Source organism: Passer domesticus, chromosome 1 (genome assembly GCF_036417665.1).
Source record: "Passer domesticus isolate bPasDom1 chromosome 1, bPasDom1.hap1, whole genome shotgun sequence".
Lineage (NCBI taxonomy): Eukaryota > Metazoa > Chordata > Aves > Passeriformes > Passeridae > Passer > Passer domesticus.
Window position 1 is genome coordinate 90,260,840 of NC_087474.1, and position 13,644 is coordinate 90,274,483.

Here is a 13,644-nt window from a genome sequence, read left to right on the forward strand (position 1 = left end):
GACATCATTACTTGCTGGTATCTAGTCTAGTGGCTTCCTGTTTTCTTCTCTGCTAATAAACATATGGACAGTTAAGTATTTCTTCATTCCATCTGACAATTCCAACAAAATAACTTTGTTGTTTTTTCACCAGAGTATAAGAGTACTTAAATCTTGAATTAATTGTGAGCAGTCGCAAATTATCAGGTTGCTGAGTTTAACCCACAAAAAAAAAGTAGGACTTCAGCATAATATATTAGAAGGTGTTGGATGTGACAGATAACAGTACAAAAAGCCAAATAAAACACTGTGAAAGATGACTGGACTTCACAGGAACTCAATTGAGAAAAATGGCCAGACTTTGCATATCATGGAAGGGGAATATCAGACCTTTTAGGGAGTGAAGCCTTAGTGTGGGCAGGCAGTATCTATGTAATATGCATATTAGAACGTAGTAGAACTTACCTGGATTCAAGTTAAAAGTATTACAAATATTAAATTTGGTGTAGTAAAATCAGAATGAATGAGAAATAAGTAATTAAGAGTGGGTTGATTATTGGGGAAGAAGATGGAATAGAGAAAGGATGGTACAAGAGCAGAGAAAAGGAGGATCAAAAATAAATGGAAAAGGGTTTAAAAAATCAAATCATGGTATTGGTTTTCTCTGGGGTTACCTTTGGGACAGCCCTACTGCTATCCTGCAGGTAAAGCATGATGACAAACCAAAACTCTTGTTCTGACCATTATACACATGTCAAAACATTTCCACAGTCAAGATAAGTGGAGCAGAAACTTTACCTGTCTGTCAGGAAAACACCTGCATGATCAGATGGAACATTAGTGTGTCACTGCTCATGGTGGACCTGATGGCATTGGCATCTTCCCAACCACATCCAAACAGTGCATTACGTCCTTTACATTTTTGTACTAGCTCCTCAGGGAGATCTGGGTGGTTTTTTCAGTCCAAATCAAACTCTGCTTGGAAACCCTCTAGGAACTGAGCAAAGGAAACATAAAAAACAAATGTGAAGGTGAAGAATCATTGCTATTTTTTCATTTTATTGCCCTGGAGTACCATTAAGTTCTGACATTTCCCCAGATGTTTACTGGAGAGATACAGAAAAATGTAGTTTTCCCAATTTCCTTAACACAATATTTGTACAGCCAAACTTACCAATGACCATTTTGAACAAATATTCACACAGAATAAATGCCCACAAGTTTGATGAGCCATTCTATTTAAGAATTCCTACCAATAGAAAGTACTCTTATGTCCTTTTTATCTTTCCCTTTTTTGGTAGATTTATTTTTAGTTTTTGGTTAATGTAACAGAATTACCGTGTTACTTGTCAGATATTCATAAAACACCTTCCCACAGTTCAACTGCATTTTTCCCCAGGCAATGTAGAGACTTTGGTTATGTGGACAGACAGCTTTGCTTTGGGGAGTTTGCTTTTTAGTGCAGTTGGCTGTGGACATTTCTATGTGTAAGTTTAAGAGATCCATGACCTGATTTATGTAACACCAAGATTTGTTTGTTACTGGTCATGTAGGGATTGAAAAGCACTCTCCCTACCTACAAGTGACCTTTCCCTGCACCTCCAGTGCTTAAACACAAGAAACTAGACACAAAATTTAGAAAGTGTGAAATAAAAGGTAGGAACAGTTTATTTGACATTGTCTTATATTTTCTTCTATTTATGATTTGCAATACAATCTCTGATTACATGTTCACATAGCATTTTTCCCTTAGGACACTGTCTTACACGGTACACAAAGTAGAACTGCTGTACTGATTGTCTTTTTATTAAAAAGAGGTAAACTGTCTATTAGTAGAATCTTTGCCTGTTTCATTGCAGAAGCTAAAGGCTTGGAAACAATTGAGAAAGAAATTGCAGATGCATAAGAGAGGGTTAAAATCAATGAGTACTGGCTGGAAAAGATTTCACCGAATTCTAGTTGTCTGCCTTCTCCTCCTGGAGCTTCCTTCACTCACATTGCTCCTGTGACACTCAGGAGACATCTAGAATCTATGCATTCCCCAGAGGTCTGTGTGTACCAAGGTGTAATATCCAAGATAAAGGAAATAAAGTGCCTGCTAGCAAACAAACAAGTCCTACCAGATTTTCTTATTTTAACCAGCATAATTTAAAAATGTAAACTACATCTAAGAAATGATTGAGGCAAAGGGCCTTTCAGCACTGCTGCATGTTTTGTAGGGCAGTTGTTGCCTTGACCATTAGTGTCCAAACCATGCTCACAGAAATCCAGAAGAATAGAGTCTACAGTTAGGAGGCAAAGCCCAGAGGTCAGTCACACAGCACCAGCAGGGAGGCACTGGGATGATAGAGACTTTACTCTGCTCTTCCCCTTCCTTCAGCTCAAAGGTCTCAATTGAAGCTGTGTCCAGTTTGGACTGGCTATACGTTCAGCTTGGGTTAATGTAAATTGCAAATTGCATAGTGAACTTTCTCTGTCTAGTCTGAAGTTTGAAGGAATGAGGATTTCTTAAAAAAATATAAGCTACAGGAGAGAGAGATATAAATTGCTATTTCTGACCACCATAAAGGTGTGACTGGAAAAATGAACTTAACCTACAAAAATACTTGTTAGTGGGGTGGTGGGAAAAGCTCTTCTTCTGTAGGATGGTAGAGGACTGAAACAGAAAAGCTAGGGAAAAACGGTAAGTGTTCTTCAGTGTTTGAGGTAGACCAGTGTCTGTCAGGAATGGTCTCCTTCCTCAGTGCATGTGGTTAAGTCTAGATGATTTCTTGGGAAAGGTCATTTCCATATCGTCCTTTCTTCATTAATGAAGCTGCATTAAGAGAATCCTGAAAAAAACATTTTAATTAATTCAGTGGTGCTCCAACTAGATATCCACAAAGCTCAGCACAACACTGAACATGCAGCTGTTTTCAATTGGCAACTGCAGCAGATACAGGGTAAAAATGAGATGTGGAATACATTCTCCTTGATATAGAACATCTTTAGGTTTCCTTCACCCAAAGATCATGCTTACACTAATCATTATTTTCAAAAATAATTGAAAATGGTTGTAACAACATTTATTTAACCCAGAGATGGGGTATTAAACCTATATCATAGGAAATTACTGTTACAACATGTTGCAGTATCATAAATAACCACCAATGGAAGATAAGAAAATCCCAACAGGAATGTTTCCTAATAGGAACTAATAATAACTTTTTTTTTATTAACTTAAAATTAATTTGTGCATTTATAGGTTCATTTATGCTCTTGTAGCTGTTGCTTAACCTTGAGCATTCTTGGTAACATGCTTTTCTATTTAATGAGTGTGTATGGAAGACTGAAGGCTAATGAGGCATTAATATGATTTATCCACTTTTAAAATGCTTAGTGTGAACTATTCCTCTCGTGGTGTATCAGCCTTATCTGGTTTGGTGGCAGTAAAAAGGTCAACAGCTGTTGCATACCTGAGTCACATAAAACATAATTACAACATCAGTGCAATAAACCCATTAGCTCTGTAAAACTAATACATAAAGATGTTACTCCGAAAGAGATAAGTAGCCCTGAAAATGGTTGCAACATTACTTCAGAAACAGTTAATGGTTTTTTAAAATACAGCTCCTGATAAGGAGGTATTGATACTGTAGGCACTTTCATTTAATACACAGTACAGAGGATTTCATGTTGTAATCCATTTTTCTGGGCAAGCAAGTATCTTTCAAAGTGTATGTACAACATGTTGCTGTTAAAGATGCTTTGCTCATAGTGGTTCATGGGTCATGACTTCGGCATACGGGACAGCTCCTCAGATGATGCAAACTGTTGTAATATTGGTGGCTCTGCCAGCATTATGGAAGCATGCAAGGACCCTGTCCCCATGGGTTTGGTTGCTTTGTAATTCCTGGTAGTTGCCAGCACACATACAGTCTGAAGAATTAAGGCATTTGGAGTCAAGAGTGCACTAAGTCCCCAAGATATAGCATGACATGACATGACATGACATGACATGACATGACATGACATGACATGACATGACATGACATGACAAAATATAACATAACAAAACATAACATAGCACAGCAAACAGACAATATAAAGTACATGACTCCCCATACTCTTCCATTATCAAGAGATAATTTCTAAGAAGCCAGGTAATGAAAACAGCAGCTGGTTGCATCGACCACAGACAAAAAACTGGGGTCCTGTTCTCTGAATGCTGACATCCTAAAACCTCTTCCAGCTCACAGAGAAGCTCCCACAGTAGCAGACACACCTACTTACAGTCAAAGTTGCATTTCATGTCACTCTACCTGCATTATCTGAACTAGAATACAAGTTTTCACTCTTTTTCCTAACCTCTAGTAAGGAGGCTTACTGCTCACTGTTTTATAATTATGAGACCCTGAACTTTCTACCCTGTCCTTAGCAAAGTAGATATTGCCATAAAATTATCACTCTCTGTGTGCAGTTATTGACATCTGTGCATGTTTATCTTTGTGAAGGACTGACACAGAGCACTTTAATCTGGAAACTGCAAATGAGCTGTCAGCTGTGTTACTAAACCTATCAAAATCCTTAGTGTCACATGTTATAGTTCTAAGAGTCATGGCAAATTTCCTAAGTAGAATTGAGCATAATGATAAGAATCAATGAATAGAACAAGAATATGGGGCACTAAGGGCATTATCAAATTAAAATGTGAAAATTATATACCACATGTACCCCTGTATGAGTTCTGCTTATATCTCATGGTGACAGGATATCTTTCTTTTCCCCATGCTTGCTACATGTTTGAAATATTTCTGAAATGTTTCAGAAATATTTCACACTACACTTGAACCTATAATTTGCCTTTTGCAATATCGAATAACACCAAATTGATCTATTATTTCAACAATATTGTGTTAGATACTCCTACAATTTTAAAATGCATTAAGAAAATTTTGTTAAAGGACCTTGCCTTACTTTCTTTTTCTAGAAAAAAAAAATTGTGTGAACATCTCACTTTTAAGTAATTCATTTAATTGACTGCAATTCCCATTACAACCCAAGAAAAGGGTCCTGAGAGCTACCCAACTGTCAGCCTCACCTCTGTGCCTGAGAAGGTCATGGAACAGATCCTCCCAGAACTTTTGCTAAGGCACATGAATGTGATTTGAGACAGCCAACATGGCTTCAATCAAGGGAATGTCCTGACTGACCAACTTGGTGGCCTTCTATGACAGAGTGACTACATCAGTGGACAAGGGAAAACAAGATAAATGTTGTGTCATTTATCTGAACTTCTGTAAAGCCTTTGTCACAGCCTCCCACATCATCCTTCTCTCCAAATTGGAGTGATAGATTTGATGGATGGACTGTTCAGTGCACAAGGATTTAGTTGGATGGTTTGATCCAGAGACTAGTGGTCAACAGCTCAATCTCCAGAGCGTTGTCAGTGGCAAGTGATGTCCTTCAGGGGTCCATATGGGCACCAGCCCTGGTTAACCTTAATCAATCATATAGTCAGTGAGATGGATGCACCCTCAGCAAGTTTGCTCGCAAGACCAAGTGACACCAAGCTGACACACTTGATGTAAGGAATGCCATCCAGAGCGACCTAGACAAACTTGAGAGGTGGGCCCATGCTACTCCTATGACCAAGGCCAAGTCCTGTATCTGGGTCAGGGCAATCCCAAGCACAAATACAGATTAGGTGGAGAATGGATTGAGGGCAGCCCTGAGGAGAGGGACTTGGTTGATGAGAAGCTCAACATGAGCTGACAGCGTGCATTTGCATCCCAGAAGGACAGTTGTGTCCTGGGCCGCATCCAAAGCATCTTGATTAGCAGGAACAGGGCAGGGGTTCTTCCCCTCTGCTCTGCTCTGGTGAGACCCCATCTGGAGTGCTGTGTCCAGCTCTGGAGCCCCCAGCATAAGAAGGACATGGACCAGAAGATTAGAGACAGTCTGGAAGAGGGCCACAACAGTGAGCAGAAGGCTGGATATCCTTTCCTATGAGGAAAGACACAGAGAGAAGGAATTGCTCATCCTGCAGAAGTCTCCAGGAGACCTCCTTGTGGCCCTTCAGACCTCCTACAAGCCCCTTCAAAAAGGGCTTATGAGAAAAATGAGGATATATGTTTTAGTAGGACCGGTTGTGACAGGGCAAAGTTTTAAACTAAAAGATGATAGATTTAGGCTAGGAATAATAAAGAATTTTTAATCACAAATGTAGTAAAACACTGAAACGCATTGCCCAGAGAGATGGCAGATGCTTTATCCCCAAGAACATTCAAGGTGATGCTGCATGGAGATCTGAGTAACCTGATCTAGTTGAAGATGTCCCTGCTCATTGCAGGGGGCTGGACTAGATGACCTTTATTGGTCCTTTCCAACCCAAGCTATTCTATTAGTCTAGGAGTACATCTTGATTCCACAACATTGATTCAGGCTGATTTTGCAGGATTTATATCTCTACACGAAGAGTTGATGCCAAGAACCTTTTAAAAATGCCTCCAGGGCAAGTTTTTCTAATTGAAACATTTGTCTTTCTTTTCTGTAATTATGTATTATTGACCACCCTGTGTTTGTTGTAATGCTTTGATTTATGGCATAATGGAATGAAAATTTTCATGTGACAGTGTATTCCTGGAAAAGATGCATCAAAGGAAATTTTTCTTTACCACTTTTTTTACCAGTGGTTACTTGGCTTGTGATTATTCTCTGAAGCTCAGATATATGTTATATAAATATATTGCTGTTCAGAGGTCAAGGAGGTGGTAGAGTAATGCACAAGAGTTTTTCTGGTACTCACAGAATAAATACTTGGAAGATTTCAAGTAGTATATTGTAGAGTGCTTCATAGAAGTGTTACAGAAGAATTGTGACTCTTTTGTCTCAAAGTATTTATTACTTGTTTCTTTCTGAAATAAAAAATTACCAGGTAGAGGCCTCCTGGATTGCTTCTTTTGATTAAAACCTCTCTTCATAAAATAAAAAGAATTATCACAATATAACCTTCAATTTCCCAACTACCTTTGTTCCTAGTAAACCCATTGTTCAATATTTTTAATTTTCAGTCATTGGTGAGTTTTTCTATTCACTACAAAATTGTTTACACATTAGTCAGCGTGCTTTGCTAAATAAGCTAAATGGCCTTTATGCTACTGAACTTCACAGGGATTATTTAAATCTAACCCTCAAAATTAGTAATTTTATTATGTTCCCTATTCCTACTCTTCTGTGTATCTGTCTCCAGACTTTGCTTCATGAAATTGATGTGCCATGGACTTTAGTTTGCAAATGAATGGTACCAAGAATTTAAATCTCAAGGTCATTTTTAGCAGTGCCATATAAGCACTGGCACTTATTGGATTACATAAAGTCAATGAAGTTAACAGGCCCTTAAAACCACTTCTAGTAATTAACACATACAAGGTATGCTCTGTGGAAAACCTACATGGCAGTGAAAAGGATAGTATAAATCAGAGCAGTGCAATCACTGTTTCAAAATAAAATTCCCAAAAGAGTGCATGAGATCTCTGATAAAGGCTTAAATAATTTCCAAAGTTTCTATAACCAATGAATGCTTTCTAGCACACAGTAAAAGATTACCCTAGAGTATCCTCATGGTGTTTCAAATTTCAATGTACCAAGATTTATTGCAATAGTTAATTGAAACTACTCAAAAATCAGACCATTTTAGCCAGATATCTGCTGTTGTTAGTGATCTCTTGAGTAGAATTGAATAAAATATTATTAAACATTGTAGAAGGTGAATAGCCTAAGTTTCTATCAAACACACAGAATACATATAAATATTTTCACATAGAATGTTATAGAATTACATACAGTTTAGTCAATAAAATATGGAATTAAACATATGGAAAGGCAAAATACCTAGATTCCTTCAAAAGAGCGCAATGTCATAATTTTTCCTCTTTAAATTTTAACCTCTCAAGCACTAGTGTAGCTCTTGGCACCTACTTAGAGAAAAAATTATAAAGAAATTAATTTTCATTTATGTGTTCAAGGTAGTCGTACAAATCTAATACTAATGTCTGTGTACAGAACAAAAGCATTGCACAAACAGTTCTCAGAAAACGCACACTTCAGGAAGTTCCCTGTAATTCAATATGAAATATTTAACTATGCTCAGTTGTTGTTATTTTATCCCTGGGTCTTCATTAGGATACAAAAGCAGCTGAAGCCCAAGGAAGCAAAGGTATTTTCTACAGGTTAACCGTGCATAAAATCAGAATAACCTGGGAACCTTAGAAGGATTTTGTAATTACTGTTGCTAATTTTCTGGAAAGCTAATAAATATAAAGAAGTTTCATACTTTAAAAAGAAATCCCAATAGAACACACAAAATTAGCAGTATCACAGTGAAGTGATGTATTTTATTAAACTGTTTTGCTCTAGGTTTTATTCCATGAGCTGGAGGCATAGATTGCTTTTGCAGCAGCCATTAAAAGCAATTCAATTATATATTTGCAGCAGTATTTAACAGCAAACTCCCTGTTGCTCAGCAGAGTTCTGTTTAGAAGCACAACTGCTTCCTCTCAAAGGGTATCAGAGAGGTGTGGAATTTGATTGCTGCCTACTCTCTCTTTTAGCAATATCAAACTGAGATGCAAGAGTGGCTGAATTGAAAAGGTCCTTGTGCTCTAGACCAATTCAGATATTTTAATTTTAGAATAACTGTAGAGGTAGAATATGTTTCTTCTCTAAAGCACAAAGGAGGGCAGAAAGCTTTAAAGCATTGTGGTCAACAGTCTGCAAATACAGAACTTTTCTGTGCTAAACAATTTTTCTGATACTTATATTTGTAGTTTGTGAGAATTATGGGGACTCCATACACAACTTGCTTCTTGGCTGTGTTTAATGTTTAGTGGCAATTTAAGATATCGTATCATCACATCTGTATTGCATTCCCATGAAATACCTTGACTTAACCTTCTCACTCCATAATGCCAGTCTTCCACAGAAAGATTGTGTCCGATTTAGTATTGCCCTGATAAAAAAAAAGCATCCTTTCACTTACTTTATCGTTCCTCTGAGGCTACTTCTTCAGCATCTTGACTTTTTTATAATTTTTCCCTATATTCATTTTCAGATTTTGCTGAGGTACAGCTCATAACTGTGGCAGATACCATTCAAAACATCCATTAACAGTAAGAGACTGATACCCTCTTGCTGTGTACAACTAACAACAGCTTTGGCCCTTATTTAGATATTCTACACAGCAAAATCATCCATCACTTGCTATTTGGTATCACCTCTCCTTGGGTCTGTATTGCTGATGTCTTCTTCCCTGCCAAAGAACCTCAATCCAGCCGGAGGTCTGAGGACATTTTTCCAGTGGACTTTGATTGAGTCCAGCTTCAGATATTAAATGAGGTTTATAACAACATAGATGTTATAACGCTGCTTTTTATTCCTTTTAGTGTTGAATCCTCCCACAAGGCCTTCTTGCAGAAATCAGTTTCACTGTATACAGATACAGTAATTTCCACTACTGGGTAATAAACAAAAAGCCAATTTCTTATGGATCAAAAGCTTTATTTTTCAGACAGTTCTGCTAACAAAAGCAACTGAAGTGGCAAATATCTTTGCTACCAAGACACATTATTTGAGAGATTTATAAGAATAGCTCACTCCTCATAGAAATGTGAAATGCACAGAAACATCCAGCTACACATGAATCGGCTGTCTTTGCATCAATGATTCTTATGCTCATTTTGTTCCCCATGAACAGCTCAGTAATAGTGAGTTTTGTGTTTAGAGTTGAAAGATACATAAAAACCCCAATGAATCCTGAAGTCTAAACCCAGCCTCCTGAATTTCCTTTCTTTACTCCCCACCTTTTGCTCTTCCTCCTAGTTTGTTTTAGGTAAATCTCATTAGTGTTCATTTGGCACCAATCAAAGTGCAAAACATAACAGAACATAAAGCAATTGCCACAATAGTTGACTGATTATTTTGCTGTACAACTTGCAGTAAGGTATGTCCTGTTTTAAGGTAAAGATGTGCACAGTCACATCTCCTCCTTAGGGGTTCTATTTTAATAGGAAAAGGTCAATATTAAAAGCTTTCTATGTGAATCACAGGCAGGCAAACTTCACTCCAAATCTCAGTGTGTTTTACATAATTTAGAAACTAAGGACTCACACTTCCTCTGTTTAGGAAACAACAATTAATCTATCTTTGTGCACAATTTGGAAATTGTGTAACAGAAGGGGCAGATGGCAGCTTTCAATATTTCTTATTAGTGGGATGGGGGCTAGAATGGGAAGAAAAGTGACGGAACTCAGGTATTGATACAAAGGCCATTGAAAAGGAAAAGCAAAAGCCACACATACAAGCAAAGCAAAACAATTCATTCACCATTTTCCATGGGCAGGCAGGTGTGCATCCATCCCAAACAGGGTTCCATCACATGTAGCTGTGATTTGGGAAGACAAACACCATTGCTCCCACTGTATCTCCCTTCTTTCTCTTTTGCCCAGCCTTATATACTAAGCACGATGCCATATGCTATAGAATGTCCCCTTGGTCAGCCAGGGTCAGCTGTCCCACTGTGGCCCTTCCCAACTCCTTGTGTACCCTCATTCTCCCCTCTTGGGGTGCGGTGTCAGGAGCAGAAAATGCCTTGGCTCTGTGTAAGAGCTGCTCAGCAATTGCTAAAACTCCCCTGAGTTAACAACACTGTTTTCAGCACAAATGCAAACATGGCCTCATACCAGCTGCTGTGAAAAAATTAACTCTATCTGAGCTAAACTCAGGACATTGTTAAAAAAAAAATAGAACTCCTAAGAGGCTTTAAGGTAATAACAAATTTACCTGGTTTTCTAAGATGTCTGAGATGGCTTTTTACCATTTTCTGTCAACAGCAGGAAAATAAGAAACATGTTGCAATGTATTTGCATAAAAAACCCAAAATCTTTTTAAGCAGCACTTGTACACACAGCCATCTGATTTGCATCTATGTCTGTATGGCTGGATGACATGGTGAGTGAAAGCTTCTCTTACTGCTTCTATCAAAAAAATATATCAGGCTCAAAATTATGGTGTGGTTATCACTAAAAATACATATAATTTTGTATGTGTATGTATAATGTGTGTACATATTTTGTGTGCTTCTTTGTGATGCTCTTACGAGAATTCTTCCCTAATCCTTGGAAATATTTTCTGTTCAAAGCAAAATTCAAGCTCTGAGTATTCCTAGTATTTTATATGGCAACAAAACTGTCTATTTAAATGAAACATGAGGAAACCTTCACAGCAGGAGATTGCTGTGAAACACTGATGTATTCATCTGACATTTTCAGATATGTTGCCTGGGGTTACATCCAACCACTTCCCACTCAGTTTTATTGAGTAGTTTGTTCCTGTGTGACAAAACAGAGATAACATTCAAAATGCACAAAATTATATTTCTATTATTTTCTGGTTTTAAGTATGAATGGAAGAACAAGACTCAAGACAAGAACAATGATGCTGCAAATCAATAGAAAATTCAAGAAAGTCATTAATATCAACTATTTACATGAATAAGGAATGAGAAAGAGTTTGACTTTTCTTCAAAGAATGGGGGGAATAAGCATATCACATTTCCTGCTGGGTTATGTACAGCATTTAGTCTTTCATTTTGTGTGTAAAGAAGTAAAGTCTTTTAAATTATAAGCATTCAAAGTCCACTGCTAACACTTTTGATACTGCTTGCTGGTATATCCTGGAGACTTGGAGTCACAATTATGACACCTATTTTCAAACATATTTTATGTGAGTCTTCTATTTTTTGTGACCTGCAGTTTGCTCCATCATTAGTCAGTGTTTTGAATCAATGTCAATCTTAAGGGAATTTCCATCTACTAGTATTTATACAAGGTCAGGTGTAAACTAATACATAGATAGTAGGTCACAGAGCTTCCTTGGCTCAAGACATACAGTGTCTCATAAGAACACATAATCCTAGTTCTTCTAAGTTTTCTTTGTCTTTGCCAGCTGCTTCTCGCTTGTTTTCCAGTGCTTTCATAAGACTAACTAAGTCTTTTTAAGTATGCCAAGGAACAAAACAAGAATCTAGACTTCTCGTTATCCTCCACCCACTCTGACAAGCACATCACTGCAAACATTTTCTTTAGAGACAGAAATGTATCCAAACAATCAAATATCTGTTGGTCCATCTTTAAAATTATTAAAATAAAATGTGATATTGACTGATGAGGGCTAAAATATTTCCAGTCTATAAAAATTATGACAATATTAAGCAATACTGTAAGAAGCCAAAAATAATTAATTTTAACACTATTGAGAAATTATTTGAGAAAGTGATATTTGCTTCACCTGGGTGAAAAAAAATATATATATTTATATAACCGAGATAGTTTGTAAACTAGATATAGATGAACAGAGAACGAATAAAAAATTCCACTAGAAAACTTTAAGGATATCCTGGAAATTTTAATGTGTGTTGTTTAAAACTGTTCTATCAGCAACTATGCATTCATAAATAAATATCCAGATGCATCAGTGGCAGACTGAAGGATAGACAGAAGCTCCTGATAGATAGAAAAGGAACCAGGACTGTCTCTATATCTCTGAAAATTGAGTGTTTTGGTAAAACTGACACATTTTTTTGATAAAACAGAATTGGTAGAGGCAAAAAATTAAATATGTGATTTGAATTCCTGAGTATCTCATGTGTTAGCATCTCCAATAAGAGCAAACTGTGCATCTTTGCTTGGTATTTATATTGGTATTTATCTTATGTGAGGCTTCCTGTTGTCACTGGTGAGAGATAAAGAAGCTTTGCTCTGCTTGCCTCTGAAATACACGGCTCTGAGAACAAGAGGTGTGCTGTGGGTGGCACAAAATGGCATCGTAATCACTGATCTATTCTTTGAGGATGATCAGGCATTGGAATAGGCTGCCCAGGGAAGTGGTGGAATCACCTTCCCTGAAAGTGTTCAAATGGCACGTGGATGGGGCAGCTGGGAATATGGTTTAGTGATGAACACAGTGGTGATGGGTTGGACTCAGTGATCTTGGAGGTCTTTTCCAGCCTTAGTGACTCTTCAATTCTATGTCCTGCATGCTCAGGACTAATCTATTCACCAATGGGCAGGGAATGACAGGGCATTTTCTGTGTAGGCATATGAAACCTCCTTTTGGAGAATGTTAAGGGAGTCAGTTTCTTAGAAGTAAGTTGGAGTTGGTATTGCAGGGTCCAGCTATGCCTGAGATTGCTCATAACTCTTTTCCAACAAAAATTACCTCCTGACCATGGACCTATGGGTCAATTCATTCATATTCATTGTGGAATAGCGGTCCTGTGGAACTTTCTGGATTGCACTCCTCAAGGTGACAGACTAGATGTCTGTGGGAGGAGTGAACTCTGAGGTCTCTGCTGATACCACTTTCTTCTCATCCACTTATGAAATGAAGCTGTGACTCAGCTGCCACCAAACTCAAATGACTAATTTCTAGGAGCAGTCCAGTATGAGAGAGAAGAGTTGAGCTTGGCACAGATAAAAAGAAATTCTAAGGGGATCATAATTCTTGTCTCCATAGTCTTTATTTTCTGCATGCATTTGTATTCTCTTCAGTGAACAGCATTGCTGGTCTCATCTGGAAGGGGGAAGGGAGGGCAGGTGTGAAGCGCCTGTGACAAATCCAGGTCTACTC

General features: G+C 37.7%; 1 long non-coding RNA gene across 1 annotated transcript in view; it reads right to left on the minus strand.

The window, feature by feature from the left end:
* Positions 1-782: 782 nt before the first annotated feature.
* Positions 783-13,644, minus strand: part of LOC135288721 (uncharacterized) — a 56,436-nt gene continuing 43,574 nt past the window's right edge. The window contains exons 3-4 of the long non-coding RNA XR_010351699.1: positions 2,578-2,810; positions 783-976 (exon numbers count right to left, since the gene is read on the minus strand). This is a non-coding gene — a long non-coding RNA (uncharacterized LOC135288721). The remainder of the gene's footprint in view (positions 977-2,577; positions 2,811-13,644) is intronic.